This window comes from Amphiura filiformis, chromosome 1 (genome assembly GCF_039555335.1).
Source record: "Amphiura filiformis chromosome 1, Afil_fr2py, whole genome shotgun sequence".
Classification (NCBI taxonomy): Eukaryota; Metazoa; Echinodermata; class Ophiuroidea; order Amphilepidida; family Amphiuridae; genus Amphiura; species Amphiura filiformis.
Window position 1 is genome coordinate 11,064,313 of NC_092628.1, and position 18,794 is coordinate 11,083,106.

Sequence of the window (18,794 nt, forward strand, 5' to 3'; positions counted from 1 at the left end):
TGATAATTACTTGGTACAGCAGAGATACTAAAATAAATACCCGAGATCGATACACGTGAATGTGCTATGCACGATGTTGATATTCAGACAAAAATCTTTGGATACCGGGGTAGAAAATGATATATCTCCCGTAACTGATTTCGTATAAAGAAGCCAGATGTGGTTCCTTGCACCTGAATATACATGTTGAACAGATATGATAGTCGTTAGCTATAGCGTCTTGAGGAAGAAGTTTGTGTCTTGAAATCAAAAACTGCATGACAATAATTCTGAATTATATAGCGCAGTGTATAGGTCAATCGTGGAGGTAGTCTAAAAGCAGTGACCTATGGCGTACCATGCTAACTCACACCATAGATTTTTGATAATCTATGCTCACACACAGCGAGGTCAGTAGCCTTAGTCTGATGTCCTTCGGCCCATTATGCGTCTCAAAACTATTAAACAGGTCGGAACAAAATGGCCATGCGTGGCGGTGGATTCAACCTACCATGACGATTTCTGCCATGAAGATATCGGGGCGATGACACTGTGCGAGAGCCATTACGGGCTTGGGTGGGGGTAAATGATGAACGCCCGGCCCCCTTTTTACGGGCTCTCTTATGTTTCTTTTCTTTGCTTTTATATGGGCCCATTAAGGTAGGCATATGTTTTATTTATTTTTACGGGCCCCTAGGACCCCGAGACCGGGGGTAACGGTGACGCACCCTTGTCGGTGGCACTGGCCATGGTGCTATGTACAGTACACACAGCGACTGCATGGATCCTATTATCCACCCGTTGGTCTATATATCACTTGGATTGATAAATAATTAAAAGAATTTTGTTTTTAGAATTCTGTAAAAAATATGACGACAAACACATGAAAGACAAAATTCGTAGATATAAAGTTGTCTAAGCAAAAAACAAGACCAAGAATTCGTGTAAAATGGTAGCATTTAGTGAGAAAATTAATCAGAACATAATACGAAAGACAATTCAACACAATTAATCAGAATCATAAGACAGAATTCTTAGATATAAAGTTGTAAGCAAAAAACCAAGACCAAGAATTCGTTAACAAACAAAACTCAGAATTCATTTTGTTACTGGAATTATATGTCCATGAAAGATGATTTATACAATTCTGATGAATAAAACAAACCATTACAACATATTAGAAGTGATTACCTAGCCGGGACACCGGCTAGGTCTTGAAATGCTACCGGATCTTTCTTTCTTCTGGCAACAAATTTCAAAATGCTTCTTCCCTTACATGTTACATCCTACAATGACGTCACTTGCACATATGCATTGTCTATATCCAGTGTCTATAGGGTGTTCACAGATTTGCGGTCAAAGGTCATTAAGGGGTCATTTCCGGTATAAAACCAAATATCTTCAAAATGCTTCTTCTTCCACAAATTACATGTGATGGTGACATGCTTAGATCATGTGACTTGACTTTGGTCGGTGTCTATAGGGTGTTCACAGATAAGGGGTCAAAGGTCATTAAGGGGGTCATTTCCGGTTTTAAGCTAAATAACTTCAAGAATTTTTATCTCCATAATTAAGCATAGTAGATTTTTTAAATTTAAACTGTAACAATGCATTTTCTCGGTGTATATGAGGTTTTTTTTTTATATTGGGGTCAAACGTCATTAAGGAGGTCAAAACGTCAAATTTGCAACAACAAAAAATTAAAATTACAGAAAAGTAGCTGTATCTCAGCCTATGGAAGACGGATAAAGCCCCTACATGCTACAGTGATGCACCATTAATGGTGTGAGATGTCCATAATAGCCGGTCAAAGGTCAAACTTTAAGTTAAGACTGGCATTTCCGGCCCCGGCTAGGTCCAGATCTGTAACCAGATCTAGTTGGAATTGAAAACTTATGACGCAATATAGCAAAATACAAGACCAAGAATTTGTATAAACTGGTATAGTATTTAGTGACAAAATTATCCAGAACTAAAGACAACTAGACTAAGCTGTGGTCTAACCCACGAACACAGCCGTGTTGTTACCCCTAATGACCTTTGACCCCAAAATATATGAAAACGGCCATAGACATTGGCTAATGTCAATGCATGGGTGCATGTGGCACCACTTTGCTATGTTACTTGTGACAGAAGGGGCATTTTGAAGGTTTTTCGTCTCAGACCGGAAGTGACCCCTTAATGACATTTGACCCCAAATAAAAAAATACCACATATGAATTGGGTACCCACAATTCATGTGTGAACATACCGTTACTGTCCTATGTTTTTCTTAGCAAATACAAATTTTGACGGTTTTTCGTTTTATACCGGAAGTGACCCCTTAATGACCTTTGACCCCAAATCTGTGAGGACCCCATAGACACTGGATAATAACAATGCATGTATGCAAGTGGTGTTACTGTCCGACGTAATTTGTGGGAGAAGAAGCATTTTAAAGGTATTTCGTTTTGTACCGGAAGTGGCCCCTTAATGACCTTTGACCCTAAATAAAAAAATACCACATATACACAGGGTAATTACAATTTATGTGTGAACATACCGTTACTGTCCTATGTTTTTCTTAGCAAATAAAATTTTTTGACGGTTTTTCGTTTTATACCGGAAGTGACCCCTTAATGACCTTTGACCCCAAATCTGTGAGGACCCCATAGACACTGGGTAATAGTAATGCATGTGTGCAAGTGGGTTCACCGTCATACGTAATCTGTAGGAGAAGAAGCATTTTAGTTGAAATCACGTTTTTGACCCCTATGACCCCAGCGTGACCTTTGACCCCACGAATTTCATGTGACATGTAGGGGCATGGTCAATGATGATTGTGACCAAGTTAGGTCCAAATCGGTGTAAGCATGTGAGTGCTAGAGCAAATGTAGTGGTCGGCAGAAAGAAGAAGAACTAGACTTAGCTGTGGTCTAAGACCACGAACACAGCCGTGTTGTGGTGACCCCTTAATGACCTTTGACCCCAGAATATATGAAAACGCCCATAGACATTGGCTAATGTCAATGCATGGGTGCACGTGGCACCACTTTCCTATGTTATTTGTGGCAGAAAGGGGCATTTTGAAGGTTTTTCGTCTCAGACCGGAAGTGACCCCTTAATGACCTTTGACCCCAAATGAAAAAATACCACATGTACAATAGGTAAACACAATTCACGTGTGAATATACCATCACGCTCCAATGTATTTCTTAGCAAATAACAAATTTTGAAGGTTTTTCGTTTTATACCGGAAGTGACCCCTTAATGACCTTTGATTCCAAATTTGTGAGGACCCCATAGACACTGGGTAATAACAATGCATGTGTGCAAGAAGCGTCACTGTCATACGTAATTTGTGGGAGAAGAAGCATTTTAAAGGAATTTCGTTTTATACCGGAAGTAGCCCCTTAATGACCTGTGACCCTAAATAAAAAAATACCACATATGCACAGAGTAACTACAATTTATTTGTAAATATACCGTTACTGTCCTATGTTTTTCTTAGCAAATAAAATTTTTTGAAGGTTTTTCGTTTTATACCGGAAGTGACCCCTTATTGACCTTTGACCCCAAATCTGTGAGGACCCCATAGACACTGGAAAATAACAATGCAAGTGTGCAAGTGGTGTCACTCTCCTACGTAATCTGTGAGAGAAGAAGCATTTTGAGTTGAAATCACGTTTTTGACCCCTATGACCCCTGCTTGACCTTTGACCCCACGAGTTTCATATGACATATAGGAGCACGGTCAATGATGGTTGTGACCAAGTTAGGTCAAAATCGGTACAAGCATGTAAGTGCTAGAGCAAATGTAGTGGTCGGCAGAAGAAAGAAGAAAGAACTAAACTTAGCTGTGGTCTAAGACCACGAACACAGCCGTGTTTTGACGCCTTAATGACCTTTGACCTCAAAATATAAAACGCCCATAGACATTAGCTAATGTCAATGTATGGGTGCAAGTGGCACCACTTTGCTATGTTATTTGTGGCAGAAAGGGGCATTTTGAAGGTTTTTCGTCTGAGACCGGAAGTGACCCCTTAATGACCTTTGACCCCAAATGAAAAAATACCACATGTGCAATAGGTAAACACAATTCACGTGTGAATATACCATCACCCTCCAATGTTTTTCTTAGCAAATAAAAAATTTTGAAGGTTTTTCGTTTTATACCGGAAGTGACCCCTTAATGACCTTTGATTCCAAATTTGTGAGGACCCTATAGACACTGGGTAATAACAATGCATGTGTGCAAGTGGCGTCACTGTCATACGTAATTTGTGGGAGAAGAAGCATTTTAAAGGAATTTCGTTTTATACCGGAAGTAGCCCCTTAATGACCTTTGACCCTAAATTAAAAAATACCACATATGCAGAGAGTAACTACAATTTATTTGTGAACATACCGTTACTGTCCTATGTTTTTCTTAGCAAATAAAATTTTTGAAGGTTTTTCGTTTTATACCGGAAGTGACCCCTTAATGACCTTTGACCCCAAATCTGTGAGGACCCCATAGACACTGGATAATAACAATGCATGTGTGCAAGTGGTGTCACTCTCCTACGTAATCTGTGAGAGAAGAAGCATTTTGAGTTGAAATCACGTTTTTGACCCCTATGACCCCTGCTTGACCTTTGACCCCACGAGTTTCATATGACATGTAGGGGCATGGTCAATGATGGTTGTGACCAAGTTAGGTCAAAATCGGTACAAGCATGTAAGTGCTAGAGCAAATGTAGTGGTCGGCAGAAGAAGAAAGAAGAACTAGACTTAGCTGTGGTCTAAGACCACGAACACAGCCGTGTTTTGACGCCTTAATGACCTTTGACCTCAAAATATATAAAACGCCCATAGACATTGGCTAATGTCAATGTATGGGTGCAAGTCGCACCACTTTGCTATGTTATTTGTGGCAGAAAGGGGCATTTTGAAGGTTTTTCGTCTCAGACCGGAAGTGACCCCTTAATGACCTTTGACCCCAAATGAAAAAATACCACATGTACAATAGGTAAACACAATTCACGTGTGAATATACCATCACCCTCCAATGTTTTTCTTAGCAAATAAAAAATTTTGAAGGTTTTTCGTTTTATACCGGAAGTGACCCCTTAATGACCTTTGATTCCAAATTTGTGAGGACCCCATAGACACTGGGTAATAACAATGCATGTGTGCAAGTGGCGTCACTGTCATACGTAATTTGTGGAAGAAGAAGCATTTTAAAGGAATTTCGTTTTATACCGGAAGTAGCCCTTAATGACCTTTGACCCTAAATGAAAAAATACCACAAATGCACAGAGTAACTACAATTTATTTGTGAACATACCGTTACTGTCCTATGTTTTTCTTAGCAAATAAAAAAATTTGAAGGTTTTTCGTTTTATACCGGAAGTGACCTTTTAATGACCTTTGACCCCAAATCTGTGAGGACCCCATAGACACTGAATAATAACAATGCATGTGTGCAAGTGATGTCACTCTCCTACGTAATCTGTGAGAGAAGAAGCATTTTGAGTTGAAATCACGTTTTTGACCCCTATGACCCCTGCTTGACCTTTGACCCCACGAATTTCATGTGACATGTAGGGGCATGGTCAATGATGGTTGTGACCAAGTTAGGTCAAAATCGGTGCAAGCATGTAAGTGCTAGAGCAAATGTAGTGGTCGGCAGAAGAAAGAAGAAGAACTAGACTAAGCTGTGGTCTAACCCACGAACACAGCCGTGTTGTTACCCCTAATGACCTTTGACCCCAAAATATATGAAAACGGCCATAGACATTGGCTAATGTCAATGCATGGGTGCATGTGGCACCACTTTGCTATGTTACTTGTGGCAGAAGGGGCATTTTGAAGGTTTTTCGTCTCAGACCGGAAGTGACCCCTTAATGACATTTGACCCTAAATAAAAAAAATACCACATATGAATTGGGTACCCACAATTCATGTGTGAACATACCGTTACTGTCCAATGTTTTTCTTAGCAAATAAAAAAATTTGACGGTTTTTCGTTTTATACCGGAAGTGACCCCTTAATGACATTTGACCCCAAATAAAAAATACCACATATGAATTGGGTACCCACAATTCATGTGTGAACATACCGTTACTGTCCTATGTTTTTCTTAGCAAATAAAAATTTTTGAAGGTTTTTCGTTTTATACCGGAAGTGACCCCTTAATGACCTTTGACCCCAAATCTGTGAGGACCCCATAGACACTGGGTACTAACAATGCATGTGTGCACGTGGTGTCACTGTCCTACGTAATTTGTGGGAGAAGAAGCATTTTAAACGTATTTCGTATTATACCGGAAGTGGCCCCTTAATGACCTTTGACCCTAAATATAAAAATACCACATATACACAGGATAACTACAATTTATGTGTGAACATACCGTTACTGTCCTATGTTTGTCTTAGCAAATAAAAAATTTGAAAGTTTTTCGTTTTATACCGGAAGTGACCCCTTAATGACCTTTGACCCAAAATCTGTGAGGACCCTATAGACACTGGATAATAACAATGCATGTGTGCAAGTGGTGTCACTGTCCTACGTAATCTGTGAGAGAAGAAGCATTTTTAGTTGAAATCACGTTTTTGACCCCTATGACCTCTGCGTGACCTTTGACCCCACGAGTTTCATATGACATGTAGGGGCATGGTCAATGATGGTTGTGACCAAGTAAGGTCAAAATCGGTGTAAGCATGTAAGTGCTAGAGCAAATGAAGTGGTCGGCAGAAAGAAGAAAGAAAGAAGAAAGAAAGAACTAGACTTAGCTGTGGTCTAAGACCACGAACACAGCCGTGTTGTAACCCCCAATGACCTTTGACCCCAAAAATATGAAAACCCCATAGACATTGGCTAATGTCAATGCATGGGTGCACGTGGCATCACTTTGCTATGTTATTTGTGGCAGAAGGGGCATTTTGAAGGTTTTTCGTCTCAGGCCGCAAGTGACCCCTTAATGACCTTTGACCCGAAATAAAAAATACCACATATGAATTGGGTAACCAAAATTCATGTGTGAACATACCGTTACTGTCCTATGTTTTTCTTAGCAAATAAAAAATTTTGAAGGTTTTTCGTTGTTTACCGGAAGTGACCCCTTAATGACCTTTGACCCCAAATCTGTGAGGACCCCATAGACGCTGGGTAATAACAATGCATGTGTGTAAGTGGTGTCACTGTCCTACGTAATTTGTGGGAGAAGAAGCATTTTAAAGGTATTTCGTTTTATACCGGAAGTGGCCCTTAATGACCTTTGACCCTGAATAAAAAAATACCATATATACACAGGGTAACTACAATTTATGTGTGAACATACCGTTACTGGCCTATGTTTTTCTAGGCAAATACAAATTTTGAAGGTTTTTCGTTTTATACCGGAAGTGACCCCTTAATGACCTTTGACCCCAAATCTGTGAGGACCCCATAGACACTGGGTAAAAGCAATGTATGTGTGCAAGTGGGGTCACCGTCATACGTAATCTGTGAGAGAAGAAGCATTTTGACTTGAAATCACGTTTTTGACCCCTATGACCCCTGCATGACCTTTGACCCCACGAGTTTCATACGACATGTAGGGGCATGGTCAATGATGATTGTGACCAAGTTAGGTCAAAATCAGTGTAAGCATGTAAGTGCTAGAGCAAATGTAGTGGTCGGCAGAAGAAGAAAGAAAGAACCTGTAAGAAAAAAGACACAGCCGTGACTAACGTCACGGCTGTGTAAGAAAGAAAGAAGAAAGAACCTGTAAGAAAAAAGACACAGCCGTGACTAACGTCACGGCTGTGTAAAGAACCTGTAAGAAAAAAGACACAGCCGTGACTAACGTCACGGCTGTGTAATAATCACAATTATTCTGAACCATAGACGTCGGTTGATTTTTTGTCTGTTAGGTTTTGTTTGTCTACTATGTACACAGTGATTTTCATCACTCCAGTGTACTTACCTAGCCGGGACACCGGCTAGGTCTTGTGATGCTATCGGATCTTTCTTCTGCTTCTTTCTTCTGGCAACAAATTTCAAAATGCTTCTTCTCCTACATGTTACATCCTACAATGACGTCACTTGCACATAGGCATCGGCTATATCCAGTGTCTATAGGGTGTTCACAAATTTGGGGTCAAAGGTCATTAAGGGGTCATTTCCGGTATAAAACCAAATATCTTCAAAATGCTTCTTCTTCCACAAATTACATGTGATGGTGACATGCTTAGGTCATGTGACTTGACTTTGGTCGGTGTCTATAGGGTGTTCACAGATAAGGGTCAAAGGTCATTAAGGGGTCATTCCCGGTCTGAAAGCTAAAATATTCAAAAAATCACTGTTTTTACAAATAACATAGCAGAGTGTTGTCATTAGCACACATGCATTGCTACTAACCAGGGTCTTTGGGGTGTCTAATGTTCCGGGGTCAAAGGTCATTAAGGGGTCGCTTCCGGTCAAAAACCAAAAATCGTAAAATATGTTCATTTTTTTTAATCTCAAAACGTAACCAGACCAGAGTGACATAAACTACATATATGCATTAGTGTTACTCGATGTATGCACGGTATTTTTATTATTTTGGTCAAAGGTCATTTAGACGTCATTTCCGGTTTTAAGCTAAATAACTTCAAGAATTTTTATCTCCATAACTAAGCATAGTAGATTTTTTTTATTTAAACTGTAACAATGCATTTTCGCAGTGTATATGAGGTTTTTTTTGTATTGGGGTCAAAGGTCATTAAGGAGGTCAAAACGTCAAATTTGCAAAAAAATGTTTAAAATTACGGAAAAGTAGCTGTATCTCAGCCTATGGAAGACGGATAAAGCCCCTACATGCTACAGTGATGCACCATTATTGGTATGAGATGTCCATAAACTTTAAGACTGGCATTTCCGGCTCCGGCTAGGTCCAGATCTGTAACCAGATCTAGTTTTGTACTGTTTTCCTGACACCTCCGTGGGTTCTGGAATTGGCCATTTTTGGCCAAAGAACTTTGGCACTCGGCACCGAACTTTGCCTGTTTTTAGGCCTATATTGGTTGTTTGGTTTTTTGTCTCCTTATGTGCTCAATGATTTTCATCACTTGTTCTAGCACACGTTTTCTTTTAATGCCTATTTTGTTCCCCCACTTCGTACTGCCTAGTCTGTATTTTACTTGTTCCCCCACGTCAAGCTGGTGTACCTTGCTTTTTTTCTTTCCAGTTGTTCATATATTCAAGGTATCCTCTTGTATCATTTATTGATCCTTGATGTGTTTTGTGTCCTCGTTCATAGACCAAGAATTCATCAACAAACAAAACATAATATGTTAGTGAAAGATGATATTTACAATAAATCATCATAAAAAAAAACCCATTGCAACATTATAAAAGTGATTGGAATTGAAAACTTATATAACACAAGATGAATGATTTAATGAAAATTAATTAACAAAATAAAGAATTACACAGCCGTGACGTTAGTCACGGCTGTGTCTTTTTTCTTACAGGTTCTTACACAGCCGTGACGTTAGTCACGGCTGTGTCTTTTTTCTTACAGGTTCTTTCTTCTTTCTTTCTTCTTCTTCTGCCGACCACTACATTTGCTCTAGCACTTACATGCTTACACCGATTTTGACCTAACTTGGTCACAACCATCATTGACCATGCCCCTACATGTTATATGAAACTCGTGGGGTCAAAGGTCACGCAGGGGTCATAGGGGTCAAAAACGTGATTTCAACTCAAAATGCTTCTTCTCTCACAGATTACGTAGGACAGTGACACCACTTGCACACATGCATTGTTATTATCCAGTGTCTATGGGGTCCTCACAGATTTGGGGTCAAAGGTCATTAAGGGGTCACTTCCGGTATAAAACGAAAAACCATCAACATTTTTATTTGCTAAGAAAAACATAGGACAGTAACGGTATGTTCACACATAAATTGTAGTTACCCTGTGTATATGTGATATTTTTTTATTTAGGGTCAAAGGTCATTAAGGGGCCATTTCCGGTATAAAACGAAATACCTTTAAAATGCTTCTTCTCCCACAAATTACGTAGGACAGTGACACCACTTGCACACATGCATTGTTATTACCCAGTGTCTATGGGGTCCTCACAGATTTGGGGTCAAAGGTCATTAAGGGGTCACTTCCGGTATAAAACGAAAAACCTTCAAAATTTCTTATTTGCTAAGAAAAACATAGGACAGTAACGGTATGTTCACACATGAATTGTGGTTACCCAATTCATATGTGGTATTTTTTTATTTCGGGTCAAAGGTCATTAAGGGGTCACATCCGGCCCGAGACGAAAAACCTTCAAAATGCCCCTTCTGCCACAAATAACATAGCAAAGTGATGCCACATGCACCCATGCATTGACATTAGCCAATGTCTATGGGGTTTTCATATATTTTGGGGTCAAAGGTCATTGGGGGTTACAACACGGCTGTGTTCGTGGTCTTAGACCACAGCTAAGTCTAGTTTCTTCTTTCTTCTTCTGCCGACCACTACATTTGCTCTAGCACTTACATGCTTGTACCGATTTTGACCTAACTTGATCACAACCATCATTGACCATGCCCCTACATGTCATATGAACCTCGTTGGGTAAAAGGTCAAGCAGGGGTCATAGGGGTCAAAAACGTGATTTCAACTCAAAATGCTTCTTCTCTCACAGATTACGTAGGAGAGTGACAGCACTTGCACACATGCATTGTTATTATCCAGTGTCTATGGCGTCCTCACAGATTTGGGGTCAAAGGTCATTAAGGGGTCACTTCCGGTATAAAACGAAAAACCTTCAAAAATTTTTATTTGCTAAGAAAAACATAGGACAGTAACGGTATGTTTACAAATAAATTGTAGTTACTCTGTGCATATGTGGTATTTTTTTATTTAGGGTCAAAGCTCATTAAGGGGATACTTCCGGTATAAAACGAAATTCCTTTAAAATGCTTCTTCTCCCACAAATTACGTATGACAGTGACGCCACTTGCACACATGCATTGTTATTACCCAGTGTCTATGGAGTCCTCACAAATTTGGAATCAAAGGTCATTAAGGGGTCACTTCCGGTATAAAACGAAAAACCTTCAAAAATTTTTATTTGCTTAGAAAAACATTGGAGGGTGATGGTATATTCACACGTGAATTATGTTTACCTATTGTACATGTGGTATTTTTTCATTTGGGGTCAAAGGTCATTAAGGGGTCACTTCCGGTCTGAGACGAAAACCTTCAAAATGCCCTTTCTACCACAAATAACATAGCAAAGTGGTGCCACTTGCACCCATACATTGACATTAGCTAATGTCTATGGGCGATTTATATATTTTGAGGTCAAAGGTCATTAAGGCGTCAAAACACGGCTGTGTTCGTGGTCTTAGACCACAGCTAAGTCTAGTTTGTTATTGAATTTTTAAATAATATATTTAACTAGAAAATATCCCACTTGTCTTAAAGAGTAAAATGCTATCTATATATGAACAATGAAATGCTATCTTCTGACGATAGTAAAATGCTATTATATGGACAATGAAATGCTATCTTCTGAAGATAGTAAAATGCTATCTACAGACTTGACATTTAATATGGAATACTTTTTCACAAAATTCCAAGAATGGTCTGGTAGAGGTCTGCATAAAAGGCACGGGCTAAATATTATTGGGGTGTGTCAGAAGATGGTGTAAAATAATTGCTTGACAGAAAATGTGCTTTCCATTAGTTTACATTATGAGGCTCATAATGTAGTGAATTGGCCTAAAATGGCGGATTTAAGAAGACTGAATTTGATATTTGTGGGGGTAAAATTTCTGAATTTGAGCAACATTATTCTGATATTATCAAATTTATTGAGGTTTGAGGCGATTTTATTGAACCTAAATACCAATAAGTGTTCGTCAGAACTGTGATCTACCAGTTTTGAAAGTGGGAGGAGCTTTAAAAATATGGCTCTTAAAAGTGGTACACACTCAGAAAGTCTAAATGGTCCCCTGGAGCCAAATGTTTTAAACTTACTGTACACATAGAAACAGTGTGAGTTCATTGGACAACCATGAATCCGCACAGTTGTTTTTGTACCGTTAGTTTATAACATTTGACCCCATGAGCCATTCAAACTTTCTGAGCATGTACAGCTTTTAAGAGCCCTATTTTTAAGATCCTCCTCTGTTCAGCTGTGATGCATGCCAGTTGCTGACGAAATTTAAGAAATATCACCTCAAACCCCTATAAATTTCATAATAACAGAACCGTGTTGCATAAAGTCCAAAATTGTGTCCCCCACAAAGCTCAAATTCAGCCTCCCTGAATCCGCCATTTTAGGCAAATTCGCTAATTATGAGCATCATAATGTAAACATATGGAAAGCACATTTTCTATCAAACAATTATTTTACACCATCTCCCGACATACCCCAATTAATATTTAGCCCGTGTGGTCTATGTAGACTCCGTCCAGACCAGTCTTGGAATTTTGCGAAAAATATTCCATATTAAATGTCAAGTCTGTATATATGGACAATGAAATGCTATCTTCTGAAGATAGTAAAATGCTATCTATATATGGACAATGAAATGCTATCTTCTGAAGATAGTAAAATGCTATCTATTATGGAAAATGAAATGCTATCTTCTGAAGATAGTAAAATCCTATCTATTATGGACAATGAAATGCTATCTTCTGAAGATAGTAAAATGCTATCTGGGGACAGTGAAATGATATCTTCTGACGATAATAAAAGTGAATCCTTCACTTCAAAATAATTGTACCTATAGTTCTGATTTTCTTAATTAGTCCGCCTCTTTTAGGTACAAACAATGCAAAAAATATGGTAGATATAATGTACATATGGTTCTTTTGTATATAAAAACTGGTAACTCTTGAGAAGTACTATGATGTATAGCCATTGGCCAATCAAATGGTTCACTGCAACTCAGAGCTGCTTGACAATGAACGAAAGAAAAACAAATGGACATGAAAAATGCCATGCACCAAATGTATGTAGCCCGTACTTGTGAGAATTTCATCAAAATACAAATAAACAAACTGATCGGTATCAAACATTATGATACAACCTCTGTAGATAGTAAAATCACATTTGCTGTATAATCATGATAATAATAAAATCCTATCTATCGTAGATAGTTAACACATAGGCCTGTAGCAATTCCAATTTGTTTCGTGTAGATGGTTTAACCCATTTACACTTTTCAGTTGCAATGTGGAGAATGTAGATATAGATAAAATGTTATCTTCTGTAGATAGTAAAATGCTATCTTCCAAAATAGTATAATCATATCTCAGATATTAAAGTGCTATCTACTGATGAAGACAAAAAACTTCTGATGATTATTAAAATGTTATCTACTGATGAAGACAGGAATATATAGCTTTCTTCTGATGATTATTAAAATGCTATCTACTGATGAAGACAGAAATATATAGCTTTCTTCTGATGATTATTAAAATGCTATCTGCTGATGAAGACAGAAATATATAGCTTTCTTCTGATGATTATTAAAATGCTATCTACTGATGAAGACAGAAATATATAGCTTTCTTCTGATGATTATTAAAATGCTATCTACTGATGAAGACAGAAATATATAGCTTTCTTCTGATGATTATTAAAATGCTATCTACTGATGAAGACAGAAATATATAGCTTTCTTCTGATGATTATTAAAATGCTATCTACTGATGAAGACATAAATAGCTTTCTTCTGATGATTATTAAAATGCTATCTACTGATGACGACAGAAATATATAGCTTTCTTCTGATGATTATTAAAATGATATCTACTGATGAAGACAGGAATATATATAGCTTTCTTCTGATGATTATTAAAATGCTATCTACTGATGAAGACAGAAATATATAGCTTTCTTCTGATGATTATTAAAATGCTATCTACTGATGAAGACAGAAATGTTATAGCTTTCTTCTGATGATTATTAAAATGATATCTACTGATGAAGACAGAAATATATAGCTTTCTTCTGATGATTATTAAAATGCTATCTACTGATGAAGACAGAAATATATAGCTTTCTTCTGATGATTATTAAAATGCTATCTACTGATGAAGACAGAAAAATCTTTCTTCTGATGATTATTAAAATATTATCTACTGATGAAGACAGAAAAATCTTTCTTCTGATGATTATTAAAATGCTATCTACTGATGAAGATAGAAAAAGCTTTCTTCTGATGATTATTAAAATGCTATTTTCTGTAGCTACTATCTTCTGTAGATAATATTATTTTTTTAAATAGTTCAATTACATCTTCATTTGATAGCAAAATGGTATATTTCTGAAGAGTGTTAAATGTTATCTTTTGAAGCTACTAAAATGCTATCTTCTGAAGATAGTAACGGTCGATATCGTAGTTATTTAATATTTCCTTTTATAATCATATAGAGAAATGCTAGCTTCTGAAGAGAGAGTAAAAGGATAATAGAGTATTATATCATCTGAAGATTATAGGAAATAGTTATATGATCATAAGACAACAAGCGATCTTCTAAAGATAATAAAATTCCACCTTGTGACTAAAGTTAAAGGCTCCCTTCTGTTCTGTAGATTGTAAAATGAATATCGTAAAATATCGTATTGTAAAATGCTATCTTCTGTAGGTTGTAAGATTGTAAAGGTATCTTATAAAAAAGCAAAATGCTTTTATAATTTCAATTAATAAATTTAATCATTTGAAGTATTTGATGAGATCTTCTGCGGATAGAAAAAATGATATCTTTTGCAGATATGAAAATGTTATCTTCTTTATATAGTATACCGTAGTATAGTATAGTATAGTATAGTATAGTATAGTATAGTATAGTATAGTATAGTATAGTATAGTATAGTATAGTATAGTATAGTATAGTATAGTATAGTATAGTATAGTATAGTATAGTATAGGCGTAATCTCTTGCTTGGCTTTATTACCCAACACTGCCAGCCGCGGTATGCACTTCCTTCAAGATTGCGTTGCGTTGATATACGGTAATTGATGATATTGTTCGTAGAATCTTTCGATCTAACTTCGTGACAAAACAGAAAAATTACACTGCATAAATGTGATTTATGGGGTATGAATGAAAACAACTCAAAAAACACCTTCCTATACTGATGAACAAAACCAAATAATTGTTATGTTAACTTTCCTGGAAACAAAAGTTACCAAATACGATAAAAAAAACAACTAATGGTTTACTTTGACGCATTCTTGACGAAGGGAAGTACGTGTGTGTTATATGACGGATTGAACATTTTGTTCACAACAATAACTTGCTAACCTGAAATTGTAGGTTATTTATACGCTACAAACAACGCGTCAGCAGAATGGTCCAGTTAAATCCAAAAGTTCAAACCTTGATTTGATTTATACCAAAACACAGATAAATGTTCATGTCAACATGTGTTTGTTTTGTTGATTTTCTGGAATTTCTACGTAGAGAATAAAAATCTGGTTTCTTCTTATCTTTTGCAGATAATTTTAACGACAGGCGTCGAAAACTGCTGTCTTATGAAGATACTGTATAATGAATGAGTCTGCAGGAAGTATGGGCTATGTAAGGAGAAGGTCTAGTAGATGTAAAGACCATATCTTCCGGGCCCGGTATCAGAGGGCAGCAGGGATATAAAGTGAGAAGTAAGACAAACAAATCATTTCAATTATACTATAAAGGGACAATTAGCATATACACAAACTTATTTCCATTATGTGGTACATACTCCATTAGAGGTTTATTAAATGTATTTCATATTATATTTATTATAAAATTATATAAAACATGAACAACTTGACCAGTCTGGCGCCATCTTAAATGAAAGCCCTTCTCATTAGGATGATTTAGGACGATTACCATGCAAGTAACAAAAAAGCATTAACGTTATTTTTTCTATTGCTGACTATAGCCGTGTTCAAGCAGCCCATATCTTATCAGTCTCTTATCTAAATTGATATCAAATGCCATCTAAATTACTCTTTCAGACCCGAATTTATCATTCTTAAAATAATTTGATTTTCACTTTCAAAACCCTTACAGCTACAGAGCAAAGCATCGTTGTGTCGTGTGTTTAACCCGTAACCGCTGCTATCAACGATTATATATCATGATATAGGCTCGTATATATAATTTCTATATAAAAATACAGAAAATGTATTATTTTATTTTTAATTAAGATATCTAATGTATATGGAGAAACCTCCAAAGGAGTTTAAATACACTTAAATTTTGTTTAGTGCGTGGTTCTTGAGATATTTTCAACAAAAAAAGAGAATAAAATAAATTTGAGTTATGGTTATACATCAGGATAACGTATAAAACCTTTGTAGCTCGACATCGGAAACGGATTTGCTAGTAGCTCAGCAATAGCCGAAAGGCCCAAGGCGGCGGTCATTATGTCTTAGTGCGTAAATTGTGAAAGTTGTCGCATCATAGAACGAATCGAGTTACATTGGTACCAATATGTCACTCTGCCCCCGTGACAGCCTAAAGGGGTAAAGCTTGTAAAACAACGGCCGTTGGGGGATTGTAACAACGGTTTCTACCTAAGGGCAGGATTCAAACAACTAGTGACAACTTTTTGATTCTTCTTTATATTAGATCTAGTCCCGTGTTACACCGACCCTAGAGATAGACTGGTTAACCTGCCGGCTATTCAGGCTGAGCAATTAACACTTACCGCGCTCAATCATCAAGAGTGTATGAAAAGAAGTTACGTTAAATCAAAAATTGAGTATCTTTGGTTAAATGTTCTTACTATTAGTAAAGACCTGTTTTTGAAAATTAGAATCATGATAAAAAAATGCCTAGTTATAATATTTTTGATGAAATAATTGATATTTAAAGAGTATTTGGCTGAACACATGCACTTTGAATCTAACTTCTCCACATTATTTATATCTAACTTCTCCGTCTTCTTTTAAATCCACAAATTAGAAGTTTACTGAAGTATTCCATGCGACGTGAAAACCCGTGGGATATAGATAGCCCGTAGGTCAGAACCAGACCAGTATTTAACAGGCTTAAGGGGCATTACCGTATCTTGCAGGCGATGGTGCTAATAGTAAACACGCCTTTCATATTTTTGGCGCGAGACAAGTCAAACGGTCACTCACCTTATTGGGATATGCAAGTCGCGTTGATACAGAATTAATCCACTTTCTTAAAAATCATTTTTAATATAGCCATATATGTTGCAAGGATCACTGGGCCCTGCATCAGGCCCCCGGATAAGGCCCTTACCATTTTATTGGCTCTTTTAAAAAACATCTTTTAACGTCATGCAAATAATGTAGTTTTTTGTAACAATTATACTGTTGCTTGCATCGATGTTAGCGCATCGCGGGTTAGCACTAACGACAAATAGTTACAAAGCTTCCAAATAGCACTTAAACATAATTAACTAATAGAAAATAAGTAAAAGTTGCTGCTCGCACCACAATATCTCGCTACCTTCAGGCTCATATCACACCTTTTATTCATCTATCTACGGCCATTTTGTCCGTCTCTTTTTTGCCTTTTGTATCCTCTTTTCATGCCTCAATTTGTGTCTGACATTTTGAGCCGAAAGTAATCTGTGTTTTACATGTTTGTAATTTCCCCTATGTAACGTCCGGTATTCATTGCAATCTATTGTGATCGACTCATCCCATGGTAGTTTTCCTCTAGTATTGGACAGGGTAATCAGGAAACAATGTAATTCTCCATAGTCCAGGCAGTATTGCATTCAAATACGTGCAACTCAAAAGAATGGTCAAACTTTGTCCGTAATTTGCCGTCATATCGATGAGAAGATAAGAAACTCCTTATCAGCACGATCTTAAAGGCACATTTTATTGTCAGTTTTTGCGACAAAATAATGTAATTATTTCTTTCTTTTATATCAAAAAGTGATATTTAAAGTTGATCAAATGTTTTCTGCTTTTTAGATAAACCTATATGGGTTATTACTATCTGTATAACAGTATTCTTGAAATTGTTATCTTTCTAATAGGTACATTGTGACATGATGAAAGTGTACTATTAGGAGTTAGGATTGTGTATACAAATATTGTGTGGGTGTGTGGGTTTCTTGACAAAATTGCCATCTTCTGTTGATAGCGCTACTTTCTATTATTTTCAACAACAAAAAACAGTGAACGCGTGGATGGTTGATCTCACCACACTCTGTCCTCAGAAGATAGGATTTTACTTTCTTTAGAAACTAGCACGTATCGGTAGAAGATATGATTTAATCTGGTAATATCTTCAGAAGATAGCATTTTACTTCAGAAGATAGCACCTTGTGATTTATTGCTATCTTCAGAAGATAGCAAAATTATATAATCTTCAGAAGACATCACATTACAATCTGTATAATATAGCAAATTTACTTTCTTTCATGAGATAGCATTTACTATCTTCAGAAGATAGCATTTTACTATCTTAATAAGATAGCGTTTTACTTAATCTTCAGAAGATAGTATTTTACTAAAGAAGATAGCTTTTTACTATCTTTAGAAGATAGCATTTAACTATTTTCAGAAGATAGCATTTAACTATCTTCAGAAGATAGCATTTTACTATCTTCAGAAGATCGCATTTTACTATCTTCAGAAGATAGCATTTTACTATCTTCAGAAGATAGCATTTTACTATCTTCAGAAGACAGCATTTTACTATCTTCAGAAGATAGCATTTTACTATCTTTATATTTTGCTATCTTCAGAAGATAGCACTTTGATAGAATCTTCAGAAAGATAGTCGTTTACTATCTATCTTCAGAAGATAACATTTTTAAGTACATCTTCAGAAGATAGTGGCTTGTTATCATCAGAAGATACAGGGTGAGTAAAAAAAAAG